We start from the raw sequence: 14,711 nt of genomic DNA on the forward strand, positions 1-14,711 counted from the left end.
ATCGCGCCACTGTGCTTCAGCCTGGGCGGCAGATCGAGACTCCGTCTCAAAAAAAAAAAAAAAAAAGATGAAATAAAAATAAATCTGTAGTCCCAAGTAGGAAGCTGAGGCAGGAAGATCACTTGAAACTAGGAGTTTGAGGCTGCAGTGAGCTATGATCACAACTGTGAATAGCCATTGCACTCCAGCCTGGGCAACAGATCTCTGAAAGCAAAAGAAAAGAATGGTTACAAATAAATGTATCTTGCAGGGTGGTCCTGAGGAACACTGATGGTGTTAGAGAACATCTGATTCAGGGTGTGATGTACATGGGGCTTTTAGCTGATGGGCTAGGTAACTGGGTGTGAGACTGCAAAGCCAGAGGGAGCCGGCATATGTTTTTTTTGTTTCCTTTCTTTTTTTTTATTTTGAGATGGAGTTTCGCTCTTTATCGCCCAGGCTGGAGTGCGATGGCGCGATCTCGGCTTACTGCAACCTCTGCCTCCCAGGTTAAAGCGATTCTCCTGCCTCAGTCTCCCAAGTAGCTGCAATTACAGGCATGTGCCACCACAATAGGCTAATTTTGTATTTTTAGTAGAGACGGGGTTTCTCCATGTTGGTCAGGCTGGTCTCGAATTCCCAACCTCAGGTGATCCGCCTGACTCAGCCTCCCAAAGTTCTGGGATTACAGGTGTGAGCCACCAGGCCCAGCTGAGCCGGCATACCTTATATGAAGCTGTGGCAGGGACAAGTGGCTGGGTGCCGACACAAGTGTCCAGAGTTGTCCTTCTGCCCAGCCAGGGAGGCCGGAGGAACTGATCTGGGAGGCAAAGGGTGCAACTCGATTGATCCAAATATATATGTCCACTCACTGACACGGGAGGTGTTCCAAGCAGAGGGCAGGAGGGCAGCACCAGCGAGGGCTCCTCAAGCATTGTCATCCAGGCCTGCAGAGAGAATGGAAGGGTTTTTAGGCAGGGGAGATACAAAGTCATCGCAATCTGTAATTTAGGAGCATCCCCTACTCTGTGGAGATGGGTTAAGGGGAGCAGGAAAGGGATTGGGAAGCCACTGTGGCTGGGGAGAAGAAAGCAGGGTGTAGGCCGTGGGAGGAGTGGGGAGGAAGGGTCTGAAGTGCTGCCCATCTCTGGCTGGGTCCCTATCACTGGGTGGCAGGGAGCAGGGTCTTGGGTATGGTCTGGAACCAGAGGACATGCACTTGTGGTCATAAGGCTGGGGAAAAGACCCCAGGGCCCTGGACCAAGTCAGTGCTTGAGGTGTTGACAGGAAATTTCGGTGGAGGGCTCAGGGGCCCATGAGGTCAGGAGGCTCTAGACAAGAGAGCCCCAGAGACACCAGAGGAAAAGGAACTCGAGAGGAAGATGGAGGAGCAAACAGAGGGAGGGGAAGTGGGCAGGAGGTGCAGCTCCCCCAAGAGGGGTGGCAGCTCTCTTGGGAAGATGAGGACAGAGCCCCAGGGAGGTCTGGGGTTGGCCAAGGGAGCCTGCAGTTTCTTTGTGGGTGCGGGGGCCTCAAGGGATGGGAATCTGAGCTGTGCGTGTGTTTGGACAAGTGCCCAGAGTGTGTGTCTTCTCGGGGTTCCTAGACGCAGGGTGGCAGCGGCCCGGCGGTGGCCGAGGCCGTTTGGATCCCTGTGTGAGCTGTAGGGGGCGCCCTGGGCGCCGGGCCCAGGTCAAGGGCGAGATAGGAACGGGGTGCGGGGGCCGATGAGAGCTCCCCGCGGGAATGTCCCGGTGTGGACGCCCTCGGAGGCCCCATCTAACTCCAGGGCGGCGAGGGTGGCCAGGCCCAGGTCACGGGCTGCGCCGGCCCTGGCGAGGCCACTGGGGGCTGTCGGGCGTCCACGCTCACGGTCTGGGCCAGAGGACCCCGTACCGGCCAGGCCGTGGCGGCCACGGGGGCCTGGAAGCGCCGCCGCCAGCTGGCCCCGCACGGAACTGTGTCCCGACGCGGCGCGCGCTATCGCGATCCGGTGGCGGGTGACGTGGCGGGGCGGGGCCTGAGCGGCCGCGGCGACGGCGGCGCGACCGAGCATCCTGGCGGCGCCGGGCCACTGGGAGGTAACGGGCCGGGCCATGGGCGGGCGCGCGGGGAGCGGGGCCGGGGCCGGGCCGCGTTCTGTGGGAGCGGAACCCGCTGGGTCTTGGCCACCGCCGTCGGGAGCGGGATGCGGCCCAGAAACTGCGCGGGGCTGGCCGGTCGGGGCCGCGCGAGAGGCGCTGCGGCTGAGGGGTGGCTACAGGAGGAGCGAGGGACCTCGAGCGTGAGGGCCGAGTGTGGGAGAAATGCTGCATGGGTGCGAGCCCCGGAGGCTGATGGTGACCGCGAGGGAGCCAGTCTTGGAGTGTGCTGGCGACGCGGCGAGTGTGAGGGAGACCGGGGGTGTGTGTGGAGAGGGAAACCCCAGGTACCAGGGTGACCGGGACTCTGTGTGTGCGGGCCGCGCTGCGAGCGTGAGACTGTGCGACGGTGACCCAGAGTGGGACCGTGACTGCGCTTCCGACTGCAGGACAGAGAACCTGTGCTGTGTGGTGGCCGCGGTGGGGCGGAGAAAGATGCGGGCTCAGGACTGCAGGAGCCAGGCTTCCTGGGGCTGTCGCAAGAATGACGATTATCATTTTAAAATCAGTCCATTTACTTTAGAGAATGCCGCAAGGTTTTGCGGCGTGTTGGGGCCTGGAGCGTTGGGCTGCTGGCGCTGGGGAACCCACGTGGCCCCGGTGATTATGGCTCTTTTGAGCGTCCCCATAGCCTGTCATCTTGTGTGACTATCTCTCGTCCTGAATGTGGGGAGATAGACGTGAAACATTCTGAAAATTCTTTGCTGGGCTCTAAGCAAACATGTTGTGTAATGGTCAGTATAAATAGGAATCAGGGTGTCGGCGAACACGTTTTTGAGTACCTCTTGTATGCCCTGGGCTTGGTGACACAGTTAAAAAGAATTCAGTCTCTGCCCTTGATGGGGGAAAAAGCCAGGGCCAGCTCAGCTCGGCGAACACGTTTTTGAGTACCTCTTGTATGCCCTGGGCTTGGTGACACAGTTAAAAAGAATTTAGTCTCTGCCCTTGATGGGGGAAAAAGCCAGGGCCAGCTCGGCTCGCAGGGCGGCAGTTCAGTGCCCAGCCATCGGGAGCTTATCTCTCAGAGCTGCTCCCAGATTTCAGATCTGGGAGGAGCAGACTTGAAAGGCTGTGACTGCTTCCTGATATCAGTTCCACCTCTTTTTGGTGGCGGTGAGGCCCTTTGGGGACCTGCCCAGGCCGCCTGCATTACTCGGGTCCCGTGTGTGCTGTGCAGATGGCTTTTGCTTCCCAACTTTGATCTCAGATCGTCATTCAAGTCATTATACTGGAGTTTATTTTCCTGGCAAGTGTGTGGAAAACCACCAGCCTGATTTTCTCCTCTCTTCCTCTCTTTGTCCTCCTTCCCTATTTGGCCATGGATGTATTTTTATGGCATATACCGCTTTTATGATCCCCATCTCCGTGGAACTTCTTAGTAGAAGAAATTTGCTGACCTTTGTGTTTCCTGCTGTAATCTCTTGGATGTAGATTAGTTTCTAAAAAAGTTATGCAGGCCGGGCACAGTGGCTCAGGCCTGTAATCCCAGCACTTTGGGAGGCTGAGGTGGGCAGATCACGAGGTCAGGAGATCGAGACCATTCTGGCTAACATGGTGAAATCCCGTCTCTACTAAAAATACAAAAGATGAGCCAGGCGTGGTGGCGGGTGCCTGTAGTCCCAGCTACTCGGGAGGCTGAGGCAGGAGAATGGCTTGAACCCGAGAGGCAGAGGTTGTAGTGAGCCAAGAGTGTGCCATTGCACTGTAGCCTGGGCGACAGAGTGAGACTCCGTCTCCAAAAAAAAAAAGAAAAAAGTTATGCAAACGGTGCCCACGGGACCTGGGGCCCCAGAGCTGCCTAGACATGCATGATTTAATGTGACAAGGCCAGTTCTCTGACAGGTTTGGACTGACTGCTTCAGTTATACCCACCCTGTGGGTGTCATGGAACCTGCCAGTAATTAGGACTGCCCCTGCTGGGCATGTAAAATTTAGATTTTACAAGGAAATATCATTCTGCTGCTTTCTTGGTTAATTTTTTTTTTTTTTTTTTTTTTTGAGACGGAGTCTCGCTCTGCCGCCCAGGCTGGAGTGCAGTGGCCGGATCTCAGCTCACTGCAAGCTCCACCTACCGGGTTCACGCCATTCTCCTGCCTCAGCCTCCCGAGTAGCTGGGACTACAGGCGCCCGCCATCTCGCCCGGCTAGTTTTTTGTATTTTTTAGTAGAGACGGGGTTTCACCGTGTTCGCCAGGATGGTCTTGATCTCCTGACCTCGTGATCCACCCGTCTCGGCCTCCCAAAGTGCTGGGATTACAGGCTTGAGCCACCGCGCCCGGCCGGTTAATTTTTTAAAATTACGTAAATATATATATACATATTTTTTTAAATCAGCTTTCTCAGGTTAAAAGGGTTCATTTTTTGATCAGTTCCCTCCCACTCTTTGTTGCAGAGTTTATGTGGCCGAGGCAGACAAGTGAAATTAGGCCTTGCTGCAGGGACTTCATTTCCTTCTCAGTACTGGACCCATTTATGAGGAGGTGGCTTATGAAAGTGTGATGTTCACGTATTTCTTGACAGGTGAATATTGTTGCGCTGTCTTTTCTTTTGTTTGTGTGATTTACAAAGAGTTTTTACTTATTTGTATACAGTATGAACACAATACTAGTAAAGAGAATGGCTTACACATAATTAACAATTCTTTAGTATTACATGTTAAATAACACTGTAATTTATTATAAAAATAAATTATATATTTATATTACAACTCTTTCTGAAGAGTAATTGGGTGGGTTTTTTCTTTTTTTTCTTTTTGGAGACAGAGTATCATTCTGTCACCCAGGCTGGGGTGCAGTGGTGTGATCTCTGCTCACTGCAACCTCCGCCTCCCGAGTTCAAGTGATTCTTCTGCCTCAGCCTCCCAAGCAGCTGGGATTACAGGCGCCCGCCACCATGCCTAGCTAATTATTGTATTTTTAGTAGAGACGGGGCTTCACCATCTTGGCCAGGCTGGTCACGAACTCCTGAGCTCAGGTAATCTGCCCGCCCTGGCCTCCCAATTGTGGTGGATTTTTTTTTTTTTTTTTTTTTTGAGACGGAGTTTTGCTCTTGTTGCCCAGGCTGGAGTGCAATGGCGCAATCTCGGATCACTGCAACCTCCACCTCCCGGGTTCAAGTGATTCTCCTGCCTCAGCCTCCCAAATAGCTGGGATTATAGGCGCCCGCCATCATGCCTGGACAATTTTTTATATTTCTAGCACAGATGGGGTTTCACTGTGTTGGCCAGGCTGGTCCTGAACTCCTGACCTCAGGCGATTCACCCGCCTCAACCTCCCAAAATGCTGGGATTACAGGCGTGAGACACTGCGCCCAACCATAAACTCAGAGTTTTATAAGAAAAAGTCTTCTGTGTTTTCACCACAGTTAAGATTTTGATTCAACCAGAGGGGGAAATAAAAATATTTTGATGTATTTCTCTGTGATACAGCAAAATATTTTTTGGTCTTCAGCCCATTTCCTAGCATACAACTCCTAAAATACTTAGAAAGACCAAAGTAATGTATTTTTGTATGCTGATGACTGGTGGCTGGCAGCGCCTAGAGAGCTTCAGGATGGGGACTGGTCACTGGAAAGACCAAGTCAGGATTAGAGGGTTGGGACTTTGAGCCCTACCCCCAACCTCGGGGGAGGGGAGAAGGAGGAGGGTGAGGTTAAGTTGATCACCAATGGCCAGTGGCTTAATCACTCATGCCTATGTAATGAAGCCTGCATAAAAACCCAAGAGGCCAGGGGTTTAGGGAGCTTCCGGATAGCTGGACACGTGGAGGTTCCTGGATGGTACTTCTCCCTAGGAGGACAAGGAAAGTCTGTGACCCTTCCCCCTTCCTGGCTCTGCAAACTTCTTCATCTGTATCCTTTGTAACACCCTTTATAATATACCAGTAAATGTAAGTGTTTCTCTGAGTTCTGTGAGCCATTCTAGCAAAATAATTGAACTGAAAGAGGGGTCTTGGGAGCCCCAACTTCAAACAGTTCGGTCAGAAGTTCAGGAGGCCTGGATTTGTGCCAGGTATCCTGTGAGGGAGGGGCAGTCTGTGGGACTGAGCCTTTCCGCTGTGGGATCTGATGCTGTTTCCAGGTAGATAGTGTTGAGATTGAACTGGAGGACACTCAGCTGGTGTCCCTGGGGAGAAATGATTGCTTGTTAGTGGGGAACCCTCCCCCCAACATTTGGTCACAGAACTCTTCTGTGTTGATTGTTGTGGTGTGAGAGTACACAGTAAAAATGGTTTTGAGTTTTTCCAAACATTCTCAATAGCATTTTTTCCTTTATTCATTACAAAAATTTTGGTTTCAAATCCAGTTTGTAAAACTTCCTTTGTAATTGAGCTTCCCCCATTTCATCCCATCATTTTCTGATGTAATTGAATTGTGATAAATTCATTTATTCCAAAAATTGCTTGTGGCAGTTTCGTGGTTAAATTTTCATGGGGAAATTTTAGTAGTCTGTTAAATTCCTTTATTACCTGCTGCAGGAGACTGCAGGAATTTAAAAAAAAATTTTAAATTTTTTTGTTGGCTGGGCGCGGTGGCTCACGCCTGTAATCCTAGCACTTTGGGAAGCCGAGGCAGGCGGATCTCCTGAGGTCCTAGGAGTCCGAGACCAGCCTGACCAACATGGTGAAACCGAGACCAGCCTGACCAACATGGTGAAACCCCGTCTCTACTAAATATAAAAAATTAGCCAGGCATGGTGGCGCAGGCCTGTAATCCCAGCTACTCAGAAGTCTGAGGCAGGAGAATCGCTTGAACCCAGGAGGCGGAGGTTGCAGTGAGCCAAGATTGCGTCATTGCACTCCAGCCTGGGCAACAAGAGCAGAACTCTGTCTCAAAAAAAAAAAATTTTTTTTATTTTTGCTGTGTTGCCCAGGTTGGTCTCAAACTTCTGGCCTCAAGCCATCCTCTTACCTTGGCCTCTCAAAGTGCTGGGATTACAGACTTGAGCTACTGCACCCAGCCTAATTTTGTGTGTGTGTGGTTTTTTTTTGTAGAGATGGGATTTTGCCATGTTACCCAGGCTGAGAGAGATTGATATTGTGTATGATCCTTACATACCAATTTCTCTCTTTTTTTTCATTGCACCTGTAACTAATTGGAAGTAGCAATTTCTCTTATGAAATGGATAAAAATTGAGGGAAAGGATAGCCAATTCAGAAGGGTGATCTGGTAGAATTTTGATGACTCTGTCATAATGCCTAGCTGGAGGTAATGTCTTAATTATTGGCCTTTTGAATCAGCGATTTTCATTCCATTGTTACAGAGGGTCTGCAGATCTACTCTGGGGATAGGATAGACAACGCGTCTCACACAGGTAGGCACTGCTGTTTTTGGAATGTATGTAGCTACTATTGTGATTAATTAAATGCAAATTCCTTCAAAATGAAGTCTTAGTAGCTTTTCGCCATTATTTATTCTTTTTTATCAATTGTTACCTGAAGAATAAGTACCGTGACAGAAAATGTCTGATGTTAATACAGCCAGTTCACCTTCCTTCCTCCCTTCCTCCCTTCTTCCCGCCTTCCCTCTTCCCTTCTCTTCCCTCCTTCTTTCCTTCCCTCCTTCCCTCCTTCCCTCCTTCTTTCTTTCCTTCCTTTTGTAGAGACAGAGGTCTCCCTATGTGGCCCAGGCTGGTCTTGAACTCGGCCTCAAGTGATCCTCCCTCCCTTTTTTGGCCTCCCACTGACTGGCCAGACATTTCACTTGTTTTTTTGGAGACCAAGTCTCACTCAAGTGCCCAGGCTGGAGTGCAGTGATGCGATCTCTCAGCTCAGTGCAACCTCTGACTCCCGGGTTCAAGGGATCATCCTGTCTTAGCCTCCTGAGTAGCTGGGACTACAGGCGTGTGTCACCATGCCTGGCTAATTTTTGTATTTTTTGTAGAGACAGGGTCTTGCTGTGTTGCCCAGGCTGGTCTCAAACTCCTGGGCTCAAATGATTCCCCCTGCCTCAGCCTCCCAAAGTGCAAGGATTATAGGTGTGGGCCACCGTGCCCAGCTTGACATTTTTGCGTTTAAATATGCTATAATCCCATAATACATTACTACTATTTTTGTTTTGGGTGGTCAGTTATATTCTAAAGTTATTAAAAATGAGCAAAAGGCCGGGCGCGGTGGCTCAAGCCTGTAATCCCAGCACTTCGGGAGGCCGAGATGGGCGGATCACGAGGTCAGGAGATCGAGACCATCCTGGCGAACACAGTGAAACCCCGTCTCTACTAAGAAATACAAAAAATAGCCGGGCGAGATGGCGGGCGCCTGTAGTCCCAGCTACTCGGGAGGCTGAGGCCGGAGAATGGCGTGAACCCGGGAGGCGGAGCTTGCAGTGAGCTGAGATCCGGCCACTGCACTCCAGCCTGGGCTACAGAGCGAGACTCCGTCTCAAAAAAAAAAAAAAAAAAAAAAAAGAGCAAAAATGTGATTGGGCGCAGTGGCTCACGCCTGTAATCCCAGCACTTTGGGAAGTCGAGGTGGGTGGATTACCTGAGGTCAGGAGTTCGAGACCAGCCTCACCAACATGGAGAAACCCTGTCTCTACTAAAAATACAAAATTAGCCGGGGCCAGACATCATCGCTTACACCTGTAATCCCAGCACTTTGGGAGGCTGAGGCGAGCGGATCACGAGGTCAAGAGATCAAGACCATTCTGGCCAACATGGTGAAACCCCGTCTCTACTAAAAATATAAAAATTAGCTGGGTATGGGGACATGTGCCTGTAATCCCAGCTACTCATGAGGCTGAGGCAGGAGAATTGTTTGAACTTGGGAGGCGGAGGTTGCTGTGAGCTGAGATTGAGCCACCGCACTCCAGCCTGGGCAACGAGCGAATCTCCATCTAAAAAAAAAAAAAAAAAAAAAAAGAGTCGGGCGCGGTGGCTCATGCCTGTAATCCCAGCACTCTGGGAGGCCGAGGCGGGCAGATCATGAGGTCAGGAGTTTGAGACCAGCCTGATCAACATAGTGAAACCCCGTCTCTGCTAAAGATACAAAAATTAGCTGGTTGTGGTGGCACACGCCTATAATCCCAGCTACTTAGGAGGCTGTGGCAGGAGAATTGCTTGAACCCGGGAGACAGAGATTGCAGTGAGCCGAGATTGCGCCACAGCACTCCAACCTGGGCGACAAAGCAAGACTCTGTCTCAAAAAAAAAAAAAAAAAAAAAAAAACCAAAAATATGTATTTAAAAAATATTTACCTAGGCTATTTGGTATTGCCCCACAACTTGATGTTCTGTTCTATTTTTTCACTTTTTCCATTTTAACCCTTTTGGTTTTCATCTCACTGCTAAAGTTCCACATTTGTTTCCTTATGCTGTTCAACTTTTTCAGTAGAGTCTTTAATGTATCAAACACAATTATTTTAAATTCATTGTTTGATGTTTCCATTATCTGGGTCATCTCTAAGTCTGGTCCTATTGATTACTTTACCTCTTGATAGTGGGTTGTTTTTCTTGCTTTTTTAATGTTGCTTGTAACTTGTTACTGATTGCCAGATATGGTACGTGGAGCAGTAGAGACTGCGGTATATAGCATTTATTTTGGGAACTGGGTACAGCTTTTCTTTGCTAGACTGTTTGTATGGGAGTTTGAACTCCTAGTCAGGAGACAGTTGTGTTTGGGTGTTATTGTTGCTATGGTTACGTTAGGTGCACCAGTGGCTTCAAATTCTTCTCGTGTTTCCTTGCCAGCTTATGGTTGATTTGCTGGAGGGAGGCTTTTTCTCAGTGGTTATCCTCCATCCATACCCTCAGCTTATTAGCCAGGCGTGGTAGTGCACCCCTGTAGTCCCAGCTACTCTGGAGGCTGAGGCGAGAGAATCCCTTGAACCCAGGAGGCAGAGGTTACAGTGAGCCGAGATCGTACCACTGCACTCCAGCCTGCGTGACAAAGCAAGACTCTGTCTCAAAAAAAAAAAAAAAAGAAAGAAAATAAGGTCTCACTCAGTCATCTCACTCTGTCACCCAGACTGGAATGCCAGTAGTGCCATCATGGTTCACTGCAGCCTCCAACTCCTGAGCTCAAACTTACCTCTTAGCCTTCTGAGTAAATGGCTGGGGCTACAGGCGTGTGCCATCATGCCTGGCTACTTTTTAATTTTTTTTTTTTAGAGATGGGGGTCTTGCCATGTTGCCCAGGCTGGTCTCGAACTCTTGACCTCAAGTTCCTCCAGCCTTAGCCCCTGGAGATTACAGGTGTAAGCCACTGCGTCCAGCCACCCTCAGCTTTAGGATTTCTCTGTGCACCTATGCCTCAGTACACGGTCTCAGTGGTAGACTACTGTTGCTTGTTCCTGGGTGCTTGCTAACCTGGTGGTAGGGAGTGGGGATTTCTCCGTTGTCCTGGTTCAGCCTCAGTCTTAGGCAGGCCCTGTTTGTTTCCCTGGGTCTTGGGAGTGGATCTTTCTGGGTGCTCCTGCCCTTTTCCCAGGAGAAAGCACCTCCAGTGGTCTTGCCCAGAATTTCCTACCCCTCCTCCAGGCATAGAGTTTTGTTTTGTTTTATTTTGTTTTTGTTTTTGTTTTTATCCTGCCCCAGCTGCCTCAGGAGTGACAGAGTTTGCTGCCCTTTCCCAGGGGTTTATGGTATTTATTCTTCAGAGAAGAAGGGTATAGGTTGGCCTTTGTATTTTCCCTCCCATAAGCCAGCACTACCAAGAGAGGTTTTCTCAGGTTACCTGCCCAGTATTTCTTATGAGTACCCACTGAGGTATATGGAAAAAACCTGAGTGTCTGTGGCTCTTCCTGACCCACAATTGACATTTGGTAATTTTTTTAAAAATTTACCTGAATTCTTCTGACTCACCTAAATGGTTGTCTCATCTTTCTCCCACTGCCACAGGTGAGCCAGACCTTGTATCTCTCTATCTCCTTGGAGGTGGCCGTCTTTCCATCAGTTTCTTTCTTTTTTTTTTTTTTTTTTGAGATGGAGTCTGGCTCTGTCCCCCAGGCTGGAGTGCAGTGGCGCGATCTCTGCTTACTGCAAGCTCCGCCTCCCAAGTTCACACCGTTCTCCTGCCTCAGCCTCCCGAATAGCTGGGACTACAGGCACCCGCCACCACACCTGGCTAGTTTTTTGTATTTTTAGTAGAGACGGGGTTTCACCGTGTTAGTTAGGATGGTCTCGATCTCCTGACCTCATGATCCACCCGCCTCAGCCTCCCAAAGTGCTGGGATTACAGGTGTGAGCCACCGCGCCCGGCCCCATGAGTTTCAATCTAGTTGGTTGCCCTGTAACTTCAGCTTTCTGATGGCTCCAAGAAAAAGTGTTGTTTGTCACTGGAGTGGGAATGGTGCTGTGCATCCTGAGTGGAAGGTGGAAGTTGAGGACTTTCCATTTTATACTAGATTTTTTTGTTTTTTGAAACAGAGTCTTGCTCTGTCGCCCAGGCTGGAATGCAGTGGCGTGATAATGGCTCACCGCAGCCCTGACTTCTTTGGCTCAAGAGATACTCCCACCTTGGCCTCCCAAGTAGCTGGCATGTGCCACTGTGCCCAGCTAATTTTTGTATTTTTGTAGAGATGGAGTCTTGCCATGTTGTCTGGGCTGGTCTCGGACTCCCAGGCTCAAGCAATCCTCTTGCCTCAGCCTCCCAAAGTGCTGGATTACAGGTGTGGACCACTGTCCCTGGCCTAGTTTTCTCTTATTTCATTTTTTTGTAGAGACGGTGCCTCCCTATGTTGCCCAGGCTACTCTTGAAATCCTGGCTTCAGGCGATCCTCCGGCCTTGGTCTCCCAAAGTACTAGGATTACAGGCGTGAGCCATCATGTCTGGCCCCATTTTATTTGTAATTTTTGTTGTTTGTTTTTTGAGACAGGGTCTCTCTGTCACCCAGGCGGGAGTGCAGTGGTGTGATCACGGCTCACTGCAGCCTGAACCTTCTTGGGCTCAGGTGATCCTCCCACTTCAGCCTCCTGAGTAACTAAGACTACAGGTGTGTGCCACCATGCCCAGCTAACTTTTGTAGTTTTGTGGTGTAGACAGGGTTTTGCCATTGCCCAGGCTGGTCTCCTGGGCTCAAGTGATCCACCTGCTTTGGCCTCCCAAAGTGCTGGGATTACAGGTATGCACCACTGTGCCCTGCCAAGGTGAAGTTTAGATATGGGGAGGAGGTAAGGGATGGCCTTGAGGTTGTACGTGTGGCCAAGCCAGCCTAGGACTTAGTCACGTGCTCTTGGGAGCTGCTAGGGTTACATTACAATTTTGCTCTTGGGTGTTTAGCAAACAGGTAGGAACTTTAATTACTTTTGCCAAGGACAGGCTCTTGATAACAATTGCATTTTTCTTTTCTTTCTCTCTCTCTCTCTCTCTCTCTCTCTCTCTCTTTCTTTCTTTCTGAGACAGAGTCTTGCTCTGTCACCAGACTGGAGTGCAGTGGTGCTATCTCGGCTCACTGCAACCTCTGCCTCCCAGGTTCAGGTGATTCTCCTGCCTCAGCCTCCTGAGTAGCTGGGACTACAAGTGCATGCCATCACGCCCAGCTAAATTTTTTTTGTATTTTTAGTAGAGACGGGGTTTCACCATGTTGCCCAGGATGGTCTCAATCTCTTAGACTTGTGATCCACCTGCCTCAGCCTCCCAAAGTGCTGGGATTACAGGTGTGAGCCACTGCACCCAGCATGCATTTTGTTACTGAATGAAGAGAACGAAGCCTGGCATGGTGGCTCACACCTGTAATTTGAGCACTTCAGGAGGCCAAGGTAGGAGGATCAATTGAGGCCAGGAGTTCAAGACCAGCCTGGGCAACATAGCGAAACACTGTCTTTACAAACAAATTAGAAAAAAAAATAGCTGGGCATGGTGGCGAGCAACTGTAGTCCTAGCTACTCAGGAGGCCGAGATAGAGGACTGCTTGAGCCTAGGAGTTGGAGGCTGCAGTGAGTTACGATTGCATGATTGCACTCCAGCCTGGCTGACAAAGTGAGACCCTGTCTCTTGAATAAAAAAGAGAGAGAGAGAGAGATTGAAAGAGAAAGAAGTCTTATCTGCCTTCAGTTATGTGTGATTCTGCTACTCTCCTTGGCAGAAGGAGTCCTTAACCTTCCAGCAGGAACCTTGTCTTTCATTCGGGTGCTGCGACTGAAATCCTAGGCATGAGGTCTTGTGGGACTGTGACTGTGCCCCATCTCTCCAAATAAGGCCACTGGGTAGTTTCACCAGTGTATCTGACAAATCTGATAAAGCCATATCAGCATCACCAGTGCCAGGTTTTATGAATACAAAGGGAATACCTAGTAACCCCATTCCCTCCTCCCAGCTAGAGTGTGATGGAATAGGGGGAGCTGTATTGGTCACTGGGGTCAGATTTCTCTGCTCGTCTCCATGTTGACGGGTAGAAAAGGCATCCTAGGTCTCTCTGCACCTGACTCTTATGTGAGACTATAGGCTCCCCAGCTGTTTACCGGTTTTGTTCTAATGGATGCCGGGGCTCACCTGACAGGCACATGAAAACAAGTATGTTTCCACGTGCCTCTGTAGGGAAACCTGCATGACTTGGTGCCAGAGCGAGAGCAAAAGTGGTGCTGCCTTAAAGCTCAGCCTCACTGAAGCAGAGGTAGGCACTCCTGGGACTGGGGGAAGGCTTGACTGGGGCCTGGGAGGAGCTTTTTTACTTGGGCTCAGGTCCAGACTTGAAGGGGTTTGGGATAGGGAAGGCAGGAGTTTTGGGTGGCAGCTGTGGAGATCAGCATTTTCCCTAATAACTACTCACTCTTGACTGTGGTTTCCTTGCTCTGAGCTCCACGAGGCCAGGTTTGGCACATCACATACACATTTGTTGAATAGATAAGAGGCTTCTGGAAAGATGATGTGCTTGCCAATCCTGTTCCTATTGCTGATTCTTGGAGGTTATCTCCATGACCTTAAAGGACTAATTCATGGGTGGGAATCAAATGGCCCACCAGCTTTCTTCTGAAGATGAGATGGGATCAAGGGATCGGAAGTGTGACTGGCATAGGAGTTGAGGGAGGGAGAAGGTCACGCTGGGTGCAGAGTCAGGAAGGTGCTGATTTTCCTTTGATAGATTCTGGGTCCTTCCTAGGTAGGTTAAAGTGGAATCCGACACGAGGGGCATGCTGCGGAAGAAAGCAAATACGCCAATGGCAAATTAGCCCTGGGTTGGGATGCCCCTGGATGTCCTTTCTCCACCCTGTCTTATTACGTAACCCCTCTCTTTTGAGTACTTTGGAAAAAGAAAGATGTTGAATGGGCAAGCAGCAACGTGGGAGAGTAAGGTAGGTGTTGCAGACACAGTGATACATAGGCATGTATTTTTTTTTTTTTTGAGACCGAGTCTCGCTCTGTCACCAGGCTATAGTGCAGTGGTGCGACCTTGGCTCACTGCAACCTCCGACTCCCTGGTTCAAGCGATTCTCCTGCCTCAGCCTCTCGAGTGGGGATTACAGGTATGTGTCACCATGCCCAGCTAATTTTTGTATTTTCAGTAGAGACGGGGTTTCACCATTTTGGCTAGGATGGTCTCGATCTCCTGACCTTGTGATCCGCCTGCCTCGGCCTCCCAACATTCTGAGATTACAGGTGGGAGCCACTGCGCCCAGCCAGGCGTGTATTTTCTTTTTTTTTTTTTTTTTTTTTTTTTTT

General features: G+C 49.9%; 1 protein-coding gene across 3 annotated transcripts in view; it reads left to right on the plus strand.

Moving 5' to 3' along the window:
• Positions 1-1,388: 1,388 nt before the first annotated feature.
• SLC7A6 (solute carrier family 7 member 6) overlaps positions 1,389-14,711 on the plus strand; it is a 43,153-nt gene continuing 29,830 nt past the window's right edge. The window contains exons 1-3 of one of the 3 annotated variants that reach the window (XM_025370234.1): positions 1,994-2,060; positions 4,512-4,639; positions 7,380-7,430. The gene's annotated coding sequence lies outside the window, so the exon portion shown is untranslated. Of the gene's footprint in view, positions 2,061-4,511; positions 4,640-7,379; positions 7,431-14,711 lie in introns of all 3 variants that reach the window. The other 2 variants (XM_025370233.1, XM_025370235.1) reach the window with 2 other exon arrangements.

The sequence above is a fragment of the Theropithecus gelada genome, chromosome 20 (genome assembly GCF_003255815.1).
Source record: "Theropithecus gelada isolate Dixy chromosome 20, Tgel_1.0, whole genome shotgun sequence".
NCBI lineage: Eukaryota > Metazoa > Chordata > Mammalia > Primates > Cercopithecidae > Theropithecus > Theropithecus gelada.